This window comes from Myotis yumanensis, unplaced genomic scaffold (assembly GCF_028538775.1).
Source record: "Myotis yumanensis isolate MYYU_CA2020_CCGP unplaced genomic scaffold, mMyoYum1.0.hap1 SCAF_20, whole genome shotgun sequence".
Lineage (NCBI taxonomy): Eukaryota > Metazoa > Chordata > Mammalia > Chiroptera > Vespertilionidae > Myotis > Myotis yumanensis.
Genome location: NW_027223771.1, coordinates 13815456 through 13830551, shown reverse-complemented (window position 1 = coordinate 13830551; position 15096 = coordinate 13815456). Strand labels below are relative to the sequence as shown.

General features: G+C 47.3%; 1 pseudogene; it reads left to right on the top strand.

Annotated features, from left to right (window-relative positions):
• Positions 1-10072: 10072 nt before the first annotated feature.
• Positions 10073-13289, top strand: LOC138998579 (zinc finger protein 154 pseudogene; annotated as a pseudogene).
• Positions 13290-15096: the final 1807 nt, after the last annotated feature.

Below are 15096 nucleotides of genomic sequence, written 5' to 3'. Positions count from 1 at the left end.
TGAGGGGCAGGGTGTCAGTACAGCCCCTGAGCAGACCATCTCCTCAGGGGCACTGGAGATCCTGAGAAACTATCAGTGATGTTGGGGTTTTTGTTTGTTTATTTTTCATGGTTGGATCAGAAAGGCTTGAATTTTTAATTTAATTTATTCCTTGCTGTTGCCAGTGACTTTGAAAGGAAACACATTAGTTTTGGGGGAGGTCCTTGGCCCCCTGGGGGATGGGGATGGGTGACCCCTAGACTGGTTGCTCCATTTGTTGGGTCCTGGCTGGAGACCACTGCAGACCCCCCAGATGCCCCAGGACTGGCCCGCATGAGGCAGGAGGGTAAAGGTGAGACCCCTGGATTCTGGCCCAGGACTCTGAACCCACCTCAAATTCTCATCCCCTCAGCCCCACTCTCCGCATGCATGGTGATTGTCTCCCAGAGTGGAAACCCACGCTGTTTCACCAGAGGCCCCTGGAGTTCCAGCCATTCCGAATTACAGCTCCCCACTGTGCTCCACAGCCTCTCTCCATCACCCCTGAGCCCAAGAAGACCTTACATTTCTGTAAATAGGGCCAGGAAGTATATACTGTGGTTTATTTTTACTGTATTCCTGAGGACGAACTGGACAGTTCCTTCTTTTCTCACATCTTCAGGGGCATCTTTTATTTTGGTGGGAGGGTGGGTGGACTTTTTAGAGTAGAAGCCACACTTTGCAATAAGCTTGTTCATCTGTCAGAGCCCTCTTACTCTACTCCGTGACTAAGAATGTTTATAAGAAAACAGAAAACAGGACACTACAAGATGGGGGGTGGGCCTGCCAAAAAGAAACCCCCCTCCCAAAGACACTTTAATGAAGTAAACAGCACATTCATACAGATTTCATATTTCTACCCACCTTTCCTGGTCTGTGTTTTATATATTTATATATAAATACATATCGTGCACAGCTGCTTGGAGACCACCAGGCATTCCAGCTGGCAGGGGGTGGGGTGTGGGGTGGGGGGGATTTTTGTAGGGGTTGGCGTGGGTGGTGGGGTTGCCACGCCTGGAGCTGGTGACAGGGCCTCCCCCCTCCCGTCACAATCAACTTTGGATTCTGTATTTTTTAATAATAAAATAAGCAAAAACCTCAAAACCAAAAAAAATTTAATGCATTTATTATCGTTGATAGTATTGTTATGCCCAGATTACAAGATTCCCAAGAAACCACATCAGGGAGCCAATTTGATGTAAAAGCATAAGAACCTGTATTCAAGCTAGCTTGAGCTCTCCATCCACCAGACCCACCGACACATCGGCTAGCCAAGTGGCCAAGAGAGAGAGAACCCCTCCCAGAGACCGGTTATATAGGGGGGGGGGGTTGGAGTAAGGGAGGAGAAAGGACTGTGCTTTGCCGATTGGCCAGGCACAAGTCAATGTCCCGTTCCTGGGTGTGGCTAGCAGAGTCTTAGACTTCCGTGAAGAAGCTCCTTGCCCAACACGTGGCCAAGGTAAGATGGAGGACGTAGCCCTTACCCTGGGGGAAGGTGGAGGGCGTAGCCTTCGCCCTTTCATTCCCCCCTTTGTCTTGGAACTTCCGGCTCAATCATGAGACGGACTGCACTTTTATTTCACCGTTGCTAGAGGCCCGTACTGGGCATATCTTAACAAATGGTCTGGTGGAAGGGGAAGAAATTATTTTAGCTTTAACAACTTTTATTGAAATAGGATTTTTCTTCTTAAAATTCCTCCATGGCTATCAAAAAGCCAAATCAAGATTAATTTATCTACTGTCCTGATGTTTGCATAAACACAACAAGAATGGTAACTGACTACCTTTGCTGGAATCTCATGGTTAAATCTTAATGTGCCCCGTAGGGCCAGGAAGCCACGCCACCCAGCTGCCATCAGGCCCGCCTGCAGTATCTGCTGAGTTAGGTGAATTCGTCACCTGTAGCAATTCTACCTGAGCCCATGCTCCAGGCTTTAAGCCCATCTCAGTAGCCCTCCTACTTGTTGCGGCCCAGAGCGTGTGGGGGCTCCGCAGGAATGCAGAGGCATCCCTACTGCTCCTCTTTTACTCTTACCAACCGCCAGTGATGGTAGGGCATCGGCCTGACACTCCAGCGCCAGCCATCTTCAGGGCTTCCAAGCAGAATACCAGGCTTTCTTCGTGGCATTTTTACTGGCTTCAAGTCTTTAGAGCTCAGACAGGGCTTTTTAAAACATGATACTCCAGTCAAAGTTTTCCGTTAATAAAACCACTATTAGGAACCGTTCTTATTGAATCTATGCAAAGAAATGTATTGCCATGTTAGCATTGCCAAATTTCGGAGGAATTACATAAGAAGAAAGACATACTGATCTACTCTAAGATTTTCTGACTTTCCTTGCCAATTCCTTTTAATTGTTGGCATTAAACTTTCTTTCTATGCATAACCATGCCTCAGACCTTCTACTCTAAACAGGCTTTTTTCAGACTACCCCTGACATGGGCATGGTCACAAAGGCCTGCAAGCAGTACACAGGCTGCCAACTGTTAGCTGTCTCTCAACAGAGACCAAAACCTGATGGGCACCGTTCCCTGCCCAGGTGGGCACCTGCCCTCTTGGCAGCTAGGCACCCTTTACTTTTTGGGGTTCACCCCATATAGTTTCCTTCCAGGACAGCTAACATACATTCAAACCTGCAAGAGAACTAAAGGTCAATATAACACATCAATACAATGAAACATAATATTGGCATCATGGCCGCTTCAGGCAGCCACATCTTCTGCTACTAAACATGTGATCCTATAAATTGTCCTTGTCTCTTTGGAGCCATGTCCATGAAGATGCAGGCATTATCTAAGTCTATTCAATGTTACCAGCATCAGGCAGGTCGATCACGCCGTAGCTTGACGAAGTCTTTCCGGATCATGGATGGGTCCGCTGACCGGACGTGGGTGTGATGGACCCAGGTCACGACGCCGTCTATCTTGAGAGCGGTGGGGGTCGTCAGCACCACGGAGTTGGGTGTAGGGACCTTTCCATCGCGGCTCCAGGAGGTGCCTTTTGCCTGGGTGGCGCCAAGGCGCAGCCAAATGTCCTTGTGCGCCCTCTGGAGCCCTCTCAAGGAAAGAGACAATTCTTGCAGCAAGAAAGTCAGGAATGATAGGGGGTGGGGCCTGACCAGCTTCATTCTTGCCTATCTTTACAGATTTCAAGGCCCATTGTCTTCCTTCACAGGCAGGGGGAAGGGCCCATTAAGTCTTTGCCTTGAGGAACTGTGAGCCCCATCCTTAAATGTTACTAGAAAAGCCACAAAATACCTTTTAAATTACCCCAGAATTCCAAAATCCCAACCCAGCACAGAATATCACATAGAAAATTAAAGTTCCCAGTAAACAACAGAGATGCTTATAAACATCAAATAAACATTTACACTTACACCTTTTCAGTGAACAAGTATTTTTACAGCCTTGGGCTCTTGAGCAGATAACAGGAACATCATCCAAGTCCCCTGATGGGGGCCTGACAGGAACAGATGTGGGGGCCTTTCCCACATCCCAGGACAGGATTCTTGACCTATGTCTTGTTCAGATAGAAACGGTTTTTATCACAAACAAACAAACAAATCCAAAACCAAGAAAATCAAGGCCAGAAGTACCCTCTGATGTTTTAGGGGTACCAAGGAAGGAGAAGTTAGGCAGTGTCCAGCCCTTCTCACAATCTACCACCAGTGACCAGTTCCAGCTTACTGGTCTATTATTCATTTAACATTCCTTTTCTTCCATCACACCAAAGCCATGCTTTCCAGTTAAAACTTTTAGCCTTAAATTTTAGGTGACATGTAAATAATTAACATTCCTCAGATTAACAATACATTCAAATTTAACAACAAGGATACATATTTAAGCAATAAGGATAGATCAATTTACAGAAACCAGTTTCTACCTGAAATAATCGTACTTTAGAAATTAGATTACTGCTATCAGACCCTCTTAAAGACTTTGACATAACCTTTGATTGTCCTTAGTTTAAGGAAAGCAGGGTTTTCTAGATTTAAGAGATTAGTTTAAAAATAAATCCTTGAAGCAAGCACGCTTGCAGCCCCATAAAACTCCGCCTTAAAGCTCCACCCCTGAGTAAATCAGAGGGCGGGGCCTTTGCTGTTTCAAGATGGCGGCCCCCAGGGGAGCAGCAAACCATGCGGCCACGGCTGCCAAGGCTTGGAGCCCAAAATGGTGGCTGTACCAATAAGCAAAGGCATTTAGTTACCACAATAACACAATTTTTCCCAATTCAATCCAAACATTTCTTTGTCAGGTTCATCTCTGCCATTTTTAAGGCCAAAACAGTCTCGGGTTTTTATTCTGTACTTTCCCTTTACACGTGCACAGAAATCCCACATGCATTTTAAAACTTTTACATTTCTAGCTGGGGCGATCTCCATGGGAAGAGGCCAGCTCGCATCCAGAGCTGCCGCCGCCCCCGGCCTCCCGGGTGTCCGGCCCTCAGGCTCCGCGGGGGACCTTCCCCCGACCCGATGCCGACTGGGGCCTCGCTGCTCCCGCCTCCCGTGAGCGACGCGCCGGCCCTGCCCCCCCCCCGCTCCACCTGGCTCCACTCACTCGCCACAAGCCCGGGGCCAACGCCGGCCAACGCAGGCTGCCGCCGCCGCCGCCAGGCTCTGCGAACGAGCTTGTCCGCGCCCGGCCCGAGCCCCCAGGGCCGCCCCCCGAAGGCGCGCCGCCGCCCATGGCACCGAGCGCAGGCCCAAGCTGTGGGGCTCGGGCTGCCTGGGCTGCCGCCGCCTCTCCCGTCTCATCCCCGGGGCGCGACCCCGCGCACGACTTGGCCTCGGCGCGAGCCACAACCCCGGCAGGACCGGGGCGGGGAAGGGGACCCCATGCTGCAACGGGCCCCGCGACCCCAACCCTTTCGACCGTTGGCCGCGTGCAGGGCGAGGAAGCTCCCGAATGGGAAAAACCGTGGCCTCGGGGTCTCTCCCAGCACCCGCCACCGACCGGGCCGGAGGCCGAGACCCCAGGGCCACTGCCGCAGCCGCAGCCGAGCCGCCTGGGCTCGAGGCGCGGCCGGGCTCCGGGGCAGCCGCGCGCCGGCTTCAGCCTCCACATCCAGGTGCATCTTTCCTTTCCTGCGGCCCGAGGCACAGTGATCCCCTGCCTTTAAACTCACATACTTTCACCAGACATTCATTCAGAGTTTAAACAATCCATCCAATTCCTAACAACTTCCCAATTTCTGAGGGAGCTCTAAAGCCTCCCGAAATCTCCTTGAACTGATCAATCACAATACCCAAAGGAGCAGTCTGAGTCTGTCCCATAACATCCGTCCACTAAGTCCACAGTAAACAAAAACACAGACAGACAAACAGGGCCCCAAAGAACAGCCTTCCACTTCCATGGAAGAGACAGATGATGGCTTACGCCAAACCGGCGGGAACTACCCACCTCGTCTCAGATTGGGGTTTCTACAGACCTTCCGCCTTTTCGGAAGCAAAATTACACCCCTACAGATACAGATGGAGGATCTAGGCGTCCCCCGACTCCTCCCGCCCTTTGACCCCCTTGTGCATCCACGGTCAATGTGGGCGATACAGATTTCAGAAGTGAGCTCACACAGAACAGATAAAGCACACAGAACAGACAAACACAATACACAGACACTTACCGCGGCCATGCAGATTCTACGAATTGGGGGAGTCCCTACATGGTCTTGGGAACCCCGGGCGAGCCCCCAAATGTTATGCCCAGATTACAAGATTCCCAAGAAACCACATCAGGGAGCCAATTCGATGTAAAAGCATAAGAACCTGTATTCAAGCTAGCTTGAGCTCTCCATCCACCAGACCCACCGACACATCGGCTAGCCAAGTGGCCAAGAGAGAGAGAACCCCTCCCAGAGACCGGTTATATGGGGGGGGGGTTGGAGTAAGGGAGGAGAAAGGACTGTGCTTTGCCGATTGGCCAGGCACAAGTCAATGTCCCGTTCCTGGGTGTGGCTAGCAGAGTCTTAGACTTCCGTGAAGAAGCTCCTTGCCCAACACGTGGCCAAGGTAAGATGGAGGACGTAGCCCTTACCCTGGGGGAAGGTGGAGGGCGTAGCCTTCGCCCTTTCAGTATTACAGATGTCTCCCATTTTCCTCTGTGCATATATTCTTTTTTTTTTTGTAAATATATTCTATTGATTTTTCACAGAGAGGAAGAGAGAGAGATAGAGAGTTAGAAACATCGATGAGATAGAAATATCGATCAGCTGCCTCCAGCACACTCCCCACTGGAGATGTGCCCGCAACCACGGTACATGCCCTTGACCGGAATCGAACCTGGGACCTTTCAGTCCGCAGGCCGATGCCCCATCCACTGCGCCAAACCGGTTTCGGTTGTGCATATATTCTTAGGGGGATCTCTCCCAGTCCTCCCGCACCCCTCTCCCAGGAGATCTTCCAGTCTGTTCCTGTTAACCAGGTCTCTGGTCCCACCTTGTCCTTCCCAGGGCCACTTGCTGAACCACATCACCTTTATTCACCAATGTCATTGGCTGGGATGCTAGCCCGCCCCTTGAACTTGGAGAAAACTACATTACCCAGGAAGGAATGCGTGCACGTGGGCAGAGCTAAGAGGCACATTTGGTGTGAGAAAACTACATTACCAGATAGTAATGCGTACACGTGGGCGGAGCTAAAAGGCACTTTGGTGTCAGTGCATCCGGTTAGGGCGGGACTTCCGCCTTCCTCCTCCTGGCGGGCATTTTGACCTCTTTAGTTTCTTCAAGGACTCAGAGGCTTCAGCCCACTGGTCGTGAGTAAGAGGAGGCCTAGGAGGCAGCGTCCTTGCTGTGCAGGGTGTGTCTGAGATTTGTTGAGCATCAACAGGCGGGGATTGGGGCCTCCGTGCCTCCCAGACTCCTCTGCTTACAGCCTTCCCGCAGCCTCACCCCACTTAACCCTCCAGCCTTGGGGACTGGAGCCTCTCAGTTACTGCAGCCCAGGAAGCCGCATCCAGAACAGTGAGTCGATCGTGGATGACACAGGGTGTGATGGGAAAGGGCCACAGGCTGCAATGCCACCTTCTAAGGACACGGGGGTGGGGCTGAGCCTGGAGGCGTAGGAGACCCCTTGCCTGTTTGGGGTCTAAAGGCAACAGAGAAGATGAGGTGTGGTTTTGCACGAGGAGTTTTAATTTCATTCTCAGAATGCTGGGGCCATAGATGGTTGTGAAAATAGAGGGACATTTTCTGAGGTAGGATTCTAACTTTTCCTAACATTGCTCAGAGGAAGAACAGACTAGAAGACAGAGGACAGCACTGTGGACAGGAAGGAGAAGTCCTGTGAATGATAAAGGAACTGGCCAGAGTGAGCACTGAGCCCTGAGATAATTCAGGCATCTGGAGGGCACCTGGCCTCTGGGCTGGGCAAGGGTTAGGGTTGAGCAGCCTGAGCCCATAGAGCCTGGTTTTTGCCAGGCTCTCACAGACCATTTTCTTTCCACAAATTGCTGCAAATGCAGAATCGATTAGGTGTACGGGTTTGTGGAACTTGTTTCAGGGTCTCACACACTTGTGGCCTCTGATAGAGTGGAGTCCTTGGCCTATCCAAGCTGCTCTTGTAGCTTTGGGTCCTGGATACTTTGAACAGACACTAAGCCCAGAATCCTAATTCCACGACGAGGGCTTTATGAAGTGGACCTTGTTTCTGGCAACCAGTGTAATGAGTGGGCGGTCCTTCAGGGCATAGGTTCCAGAATATGCCAAGACTGGGAGTAAAGAGTAAGCTGATTCAGGAACTGACAGGTGTGGTTCATATATATATTAGATGTAGAAAGGAAGGGAGAGGTAGAGTGACAGAGAAACAGTGATGAGCAAGAAAGAAGGATCAGTTGCTGCCTGCACAACCCCTACTGTGGCTCTAGCCCACAACCCAGACATGTGACCTCACCAGTGCATGTGACTATGCTCAACCGTCTCAGACAGCAGCCAGGACTGTCGATCACTTTAACACAGGGAAGGGAATCATGGTCAGGTTGGTAATGGTAGTAGTAGCTCAGAAGGGACAGTGTGAGCCTGAGTGCTAGCTTTCCTGCTGGATCCACTGTTTGTGGGAGGTGGGTGTCACAATACAGCATAGTGACAGGGGTGTCATATAGAGTGTCGGGGAGAGAGAATGGTTTTGCAGTGGGCAAGGCCTTTAAAAGATGAGTGGACCTGAAATTAATTGGAGGCCAAAGAATAATTTAAACAAGATGAGATTGGGTTGGTACATATTGATTTCTCTAAACCCTCTCCAGGCTATTGTTGTGTCCCTCAATGTGGCCTAGCTGGTGGAATAACAGTCACTCTTGTGCATTAGCTTAGTGGCTTGAATGGTCATCTGTGAGACTCACTAAACATGTATAGAGGGCTAGCGCAGCTGGGACTGAATAACAATTAAGTGGAGAGATGTTGTCTGTGACTGGTGAAGGGACATCAAGTGCAGCACCACGGGAGGTGGGCTCTGGGTATCTGAAATCTGACTGTTGGTCTTCATAGTTTAGATTGCAGGAAAAAATAGTCATGGAGAGAAGCCTTCATAGCAGGACTCAAGGCTGCCTCTATGAATGTGGGGCAGTACTTGATCCTGTTTGAATTTAGCAAGCATTCTCTGGACCACACATGCTGAGTAGTAAGTAAGAGGGTGAGCAGATGACTATGGAGGCCGGGACTGTAGGAGTGCAGGTGTGAGAGAGGTGTGGAAGACAGAGTGATGTGCACTTGGAGAGGGAATGTGACTTCATAGCCAGAGCACCCTGACATTGACATAAGAGTGAATGAAGGGAGAGTCCATTTCTGGTGGAGTCTGGATGATAAAACAAGGGTAATTTTAGGGTAATTGCCTGAAAAGAGGGGTGTTTGGGGCTATCTGCAAGATGTCATGTATGTACCTACCTGCCTTTTGTTGTGGGGGGTGACATACTGATGGTTACAAATAAGATAGTATTCATCAGTGTTCCCTGGGCTTGAAAATCTCCACGAGCCTGGGTAAGGGAGCAGGGTCAAAGAGAAATGGGTGATGGAGGTGGTAATCTGTAATTTTGGAAAATAAGGTAATTAGGAAACAACCCGTCTTCGCTACGGCAAATTTGTGTTACCTTTGTAGTTGTGCCTCTGGGAACGAAGCTGTGTGAGAGAAGTGTTTTTCAAAGAACTGTGTGCAGCAGGTAGTAAAAACAATGGCCTAAGCACTAACACTGACAGATGAGTGAATGAAAAGGGAGTCCATTTCTGATGGTGTCTTCATGATATGATATGGGAAATTTTAGGATAATTTCTAACAAGATGGGCTGATGTGGTGCTACATGCCAGGTCCAGAGCTTAGGTGACATATATGTGCCCACTTGTCATTTCTAGTTGAGGCCTGACCCAGTGAGCAATAGGAATGGGATAGCATACATCAGTGTCACCTGCACTTGAAAGTCCCCACCGGCATGGGGAAGGGAGAACAGAGAAGGTTGAGAGAGAAATACATTACAGAGGTGGTGAACGAGAATTTTAGAAAAGAAGCTGGTTAGAAAACAACCTGTCCTTGTGATGGCTTATTCATGTCACTAGTGAAGATGTGCCTCTGGGAATGAAGCTGTGAGACAAGTGTGGATCCAAGAACTATGGGCAGCAGGTAATGCAAAGTGATGGCCTCAGCAAACTGGGATTGGAGTCGGAAGTGTAATGGGCATTACCATGTTGGTGTCTTAGAGGGACAATAGGAGGACAACATGGGTATTGCCTGACAAGACCAGTGTCAAGTCACTCACACTCCCTTTATGTGCAACATCTCTTCCTACCCTACGTTACTGACACCCACTGTTATTGAAAAGGGGCAGTGTGACTCAGATTTGAGGATCAGAGCACAGGTATGTTCTAACTGCTCATCTGCCTTTATTGTTGTGGGAGATACAGCATCAATAGGAATATAAGGAGAGATTGACTTTGATGGGACCAAGGCCTGCTATCTTCTCTGATGTGTGGAGTAGAGGGAGCAGATGGATGTGCAAGGTGAGGAGTATGAGAAGCTTGGAATCTCAAGAGAGAATCTTATCATGGGATGTACTGTCTCCATTATGACAGGATATGAACTTTGAGGACGTGGCCATTGCCTTCTCTCAGGAGGAGTGGGAGATCCTTGATGAGTCTCAGAGACGTCTATACTGTGATGTGATGCTGGAAGTGTTTGCACTTGCATCATTTGTAGGTAAGATATTTTCATCTCTCCTAGTGTCCTGACATGATGCCCACTCTTTATTTATTCTCCAGACATTACTCTCTCTCTTAAGGCAAGAACATGGGCTCTGCTCATTTCCCCCACTGTCTTCTCTAATGGGCTGTGACTGCCAGTGCTGAGCCCTGCAGAGAGCCCTGAGCAATAGACTCCATAAGCCTCCCTAACACCAGTTGCCTCAGAAACTGCAGGAAATGTCAGGGTGTCAGCAGTCTTACAGACAGCTTAATGGGTCCCTCCTGCTCTTCCTCTCCCAGGGAGGGTGACTGTATCCAGATCCATGGCTTCCAGTTCTGCACCTTTCCTGTAGATAAGGACCTTGGTGAATGCCTGTGCCAGGTATCTTCTTTACTTACATGAACCAGGAGCTGTTCTTGTAAGACCCTCCTTCCATTGTTGTTTGTAATATTACCTTCTGTGAATATTATTGCAAACCGAATGATATGGGCAAGTGATGGCCACTCAACTCTGTTGTCTTTCATTGATTCTCAGAATATTTAGTTTGTAGATATTTCTAGAGAAGGAGGTGCAGGGAGAACCCTGGGTTTCTCCAGGGTGAATGTACAGGATGATCTCAGAGGATGAGTGTCAACCGGGGGGAGGTATGACATAAGGATGGTGTTCAGATTGTACCAGGAACCTGCTCCTGTCCAGTGGTGTTTGGTGCCGGTTCTAATGGCCACCCCTCATTTATACATTTCCCTTTCCATACTTGACCCTTTGCTGGCTTCTCATTCCATTAATGACTTCTTAGCTTTGGCTATCTTCGCCTTTGTGTCCTTTTTACATCACGTATTCCTCTGCACATCTCTTTCTGCAGTATACTACAACATGGACCTGTGCAAGTGTTATAAGGAGCACATACACTGAGTGGCCAGATTATTATGACCACCCCATCAGTACTTCATTGACACTTCCAAAATACTGAATATTGAAAACTTCCTAAGCAGATACTCTCAAAGTTTTATTATTATTATTATTTGCATAACTAATTCATTTCATTATACTGATGGGGTGGTCATGATAATCTGGCCGGTCATAATAATCTGGCCACTCAGTGGACATGCTTAAATACCCCGAAAATACCAGCTGCTTGTTTATTGAGTTTTACTTGGAATGAGATGTAACCAACCTTCTGCACAGCTTACCCATGTCACCACCAGAGGAGATGTACTGAATGCTGCTGGCAGCAGGATGAGCTGGACAGTCCGCTTCTCTTCCATGTGGTGCTTGCCATGTTTTTGCTCTATTTCTCTTGAAGTCTCCTTTGTTTTGTGATCTTCAGTGGTCAAGTACTTCACAGTGGCCTCTTATTTTTTTTAAAATATATATTTTATTGATTTTTTACAGAGAGGAAGGGAGAGGGATAGAGAGTTAGAAACATATATGTGAGAGAAACATCAATCAGCTGCTTCCTGCACACCTCCAACTGGGAATGTGACCGCAACCCAGGTACATGCCCTTGACTAGAATCGAACCTGGGATCTTTCAGTCCGCAAGCCAACGCTCTATCTCCTGACACAGGGGCCTCTTATTAATCCATCTTTCAGGTCTTTTATTTTCAGCCAGTTGCATGAAACCAATGTAGTAGGAGCAACCCACGTTTATAATGGGACTTCCTCCTATCACCAAAGTCAACATTCATTTCTCATCATTTCTCTATTTTCAGGTCCTTGGCATAAAATAGATGATGTGGAGGCCTATTCTGAACACAGTGTATCTGTAGGAGATTCTCACGTCAGGGCTTCCAAAACAGCTGCAGCCACCCAGAGGACCCATCTGTGTAAGCCGTGCTTCTCAGTGTTAAAAGATATTTTGCACCTGAGTGAGTTACAAGTGGTTCACTTTGAGAAGAATGTGTTCTTAAGTGATGCGTGTGTGAGAGACTTGTGTTTCAGTGCAAACCCTCACCAGCAACAGAAGGATGCCAGTGGAGAGAAGCCCTGGAAAGAAGATATGGAGAGTGCCTTGCTCGTGACCAGTTGCTGCTTCTACTTATCTGGGGTGCCTGAAGCCAATATGGAGGTTGGTGAAGACTCCCCAGCCATCTCAGGGCTTCTCCAGCACCAGGCCACTCTTAACACTGAGGAGCCACACAGTAACAATGAGATTTCACAGGAATTTCTCAGTGGAAAAAGGCGTCACCATTGGGTAGAATGTGAAACAGCTGCCAGCCAGAAACAGAAAGTTGCTTATCAGAAAGGTCTCTGCTCTGGAGATATGATTGATGAGTATAATAAATGTGGGAAAGTGTGTAGACGAATATTTAACCACCCTCAACATGGGAGAGTTTACACTGAAGAAAAGCCCTATGAGTGTACTGATTGTGGGAAGGTCTTCAATGAAAGCACTGCTCTCATTAAACACAACAGAGTTCACATTAGAGAAAAGCAGTGTGAGTGTAGTGACTGTGGGAAGTCCTTCAGGAAAAGGTCTCACCTCACTATGCACCACAGAGTTCACACTGGAGAAAAGCCATATGAGTGTAGTGAATGTGGGAAGTCCTTTAGTCAAAGGTCTTCCCTCACTCTACACTACAGAGTTCACACTGGAGAAAAGCCATATGAGTGTAGGGAATGTGGGAAGCATTTCAGTGAAAGGGCTTCCCTCACTAAACACCACAGAGTTCACACTGGAGAAAAGCCATATGAGTGTAGTGAATGTGGGAAGTCCTTTAGTAAAAGGTCTTACCTCACTCTACACTACAGAGTTCACACTGGAGAAAAGCCATATGAGTGTAGGGAATGTGGGAAGCATTTCAGTCGAAGAGCTAACCTCACTAGACACCACAGAGTTCACACTGGAGAAAAGCCATATGAGTGTAGGGAATGTGGGAAGCATTTCAGTGAAAGGGCTTCCCTCACTGAACACCACAGAGTTCACACTGGAGAAAAGCCATATGAGTGTAGTGAATGTGGGAAGCATTTCAGTGAAAGGGCTTCCCTCACTGAACACCACAGAGTTCACACTGGAGAAAAGCCATATGAGTGTAGTGAATGTGGGAAGCATTTCAGTCGAAGAGCTAACCTCACTACACACCTCAGAGTTCACACTGGAGAAAAGCCTTAAATGTGCAGGGAATGTTTTATTTTTCTCACTTATAAGAACACTTACGGGGCTCTATAGGACCATTCCCATGAATGTAAACCCCTTTTATGGGAACATACATGCTGCTAGATTCCTCATAAACTTGAGGTACAAGTGAAACTTGAAGGAGCTGCATTGTACTTGTTAACATGCCTAGACCTACAACCCAAATGATGTCACTGTGAGTGTTTATCGCTGAAGAGATTTCACCTCTAACACCTGGCTCACCTGAGGATTGTGCATCGGTCACAGTCCCTGGGTGCTCAGGGGAATGTATTCTGTGTTCTCACTTCTGCTTGAGGGAATTTGGCAGTATCTTCATTCATTTCTCTATGACTAGAAAATGGACCTGACCCAGGATTCCTTCAGAGCACCCCTTCTCAGCTAGGAAGTGCTACCTCTTTCAGGGACATAGTGGAACTCACATTGTGCTTTGATACATTTTGGGGGTTTCTTATTCACTAACCTGCAATGTCCGTGCTCTCCTCTGCTCTGGTTTATGATCTTCTTTTAAAGGTGTTTTTATATTTGTGTTGTTATTCACTAGTGTATTATTTTCAATACCAACATCTCTAAACCTACTTTTGCCACACTCTGTATTTACCTCCAGTCATTTTGTAATATTTCTGCTTCCCCAACCCTCCGTGCAGACATTGATTTACCTTCCTTTACAATAGAGTAGTTCATATTGTTCATAATTTTATTGGCACTATAAGGTGAATTCTCTTTAACAAACACTGGCTTCCTTCATGCTACACAGATAGTTTGAGATTCAACCCAAACATTTATATAAATAGTGAATTTTTTATTTCTAGAAAATATTGTATTCTATGGATAATCACTTTAACTATTGAGCTGCCTATGATTTCAGTTATTTCTACTTTTGTTGTTTTGTAAATAAAACAGTTTGGACTATTGTATTCCATTCTTTCTACGGGTGTATGTCATACTTATCAAACTGTTCCAGTGTCAGTGAATGTGGTACATTTCAACATATGGAACTGTGACCTAAAATGGTCAATCACTTATGAGTGTACTGTTAACTCACTTTTGTTTTAACTCCATTTCCATAAAAATGTTTGATGGTGATCATTTCTTCATGCATTTCTTTCGCTGTCTTTACCTTCTTTGTTAAAATGTCTGCTTGGGATTTTTTGTTTACTTTTAAAGTTAATTTATTATTTTATTCTAACCAATAGAAGGGCAGTGCAGCCTATACGACATATGTTTGAGTTTCCCTCATTCTTCAGTGACTCGACTGACTTCTTCGCTATATGGAATTCTTGGTTTTTGAATTCTATAAACAAAATAGTTTTTCTCAATTTTTACCCTATGTACGATTTATAGCCCACTTGTACCATACACTTATAAATTTAATCTGCATTGTTAACTTTCTCCGCCAGTGTGCTTTAAGTCTAAGCATTTAATGATGCATTAAAAGAAGTCTAGGTTCGTAGTAGTTGAAAGTTTCTCTGGTGTAGATACTCATCATCACCACGTTCAAACTGCCAAAATGATGGCATTGAACATGGACATAAGATATTTCAGTAGTACATCATTATATTTTACTAGAGACTGGGTGCATGGACTGTGCACATTGAAAGGAAATTAATTAGAAAGTGACCAGTGGGGTGGGACTGGCTGAGAGGGGTCCCCCACACCCTAGTGCCAACCTCCCCCAACCCCTCTCCCAGTAGGCCGCACCTGGAGCAGCGCCTTGGCTTCAAGGGTGTCTGTGGAGTGAGTGGGCTCCCTCTGGCAGGTGAGGTCCCTCAGCCTGGCCTTCAGG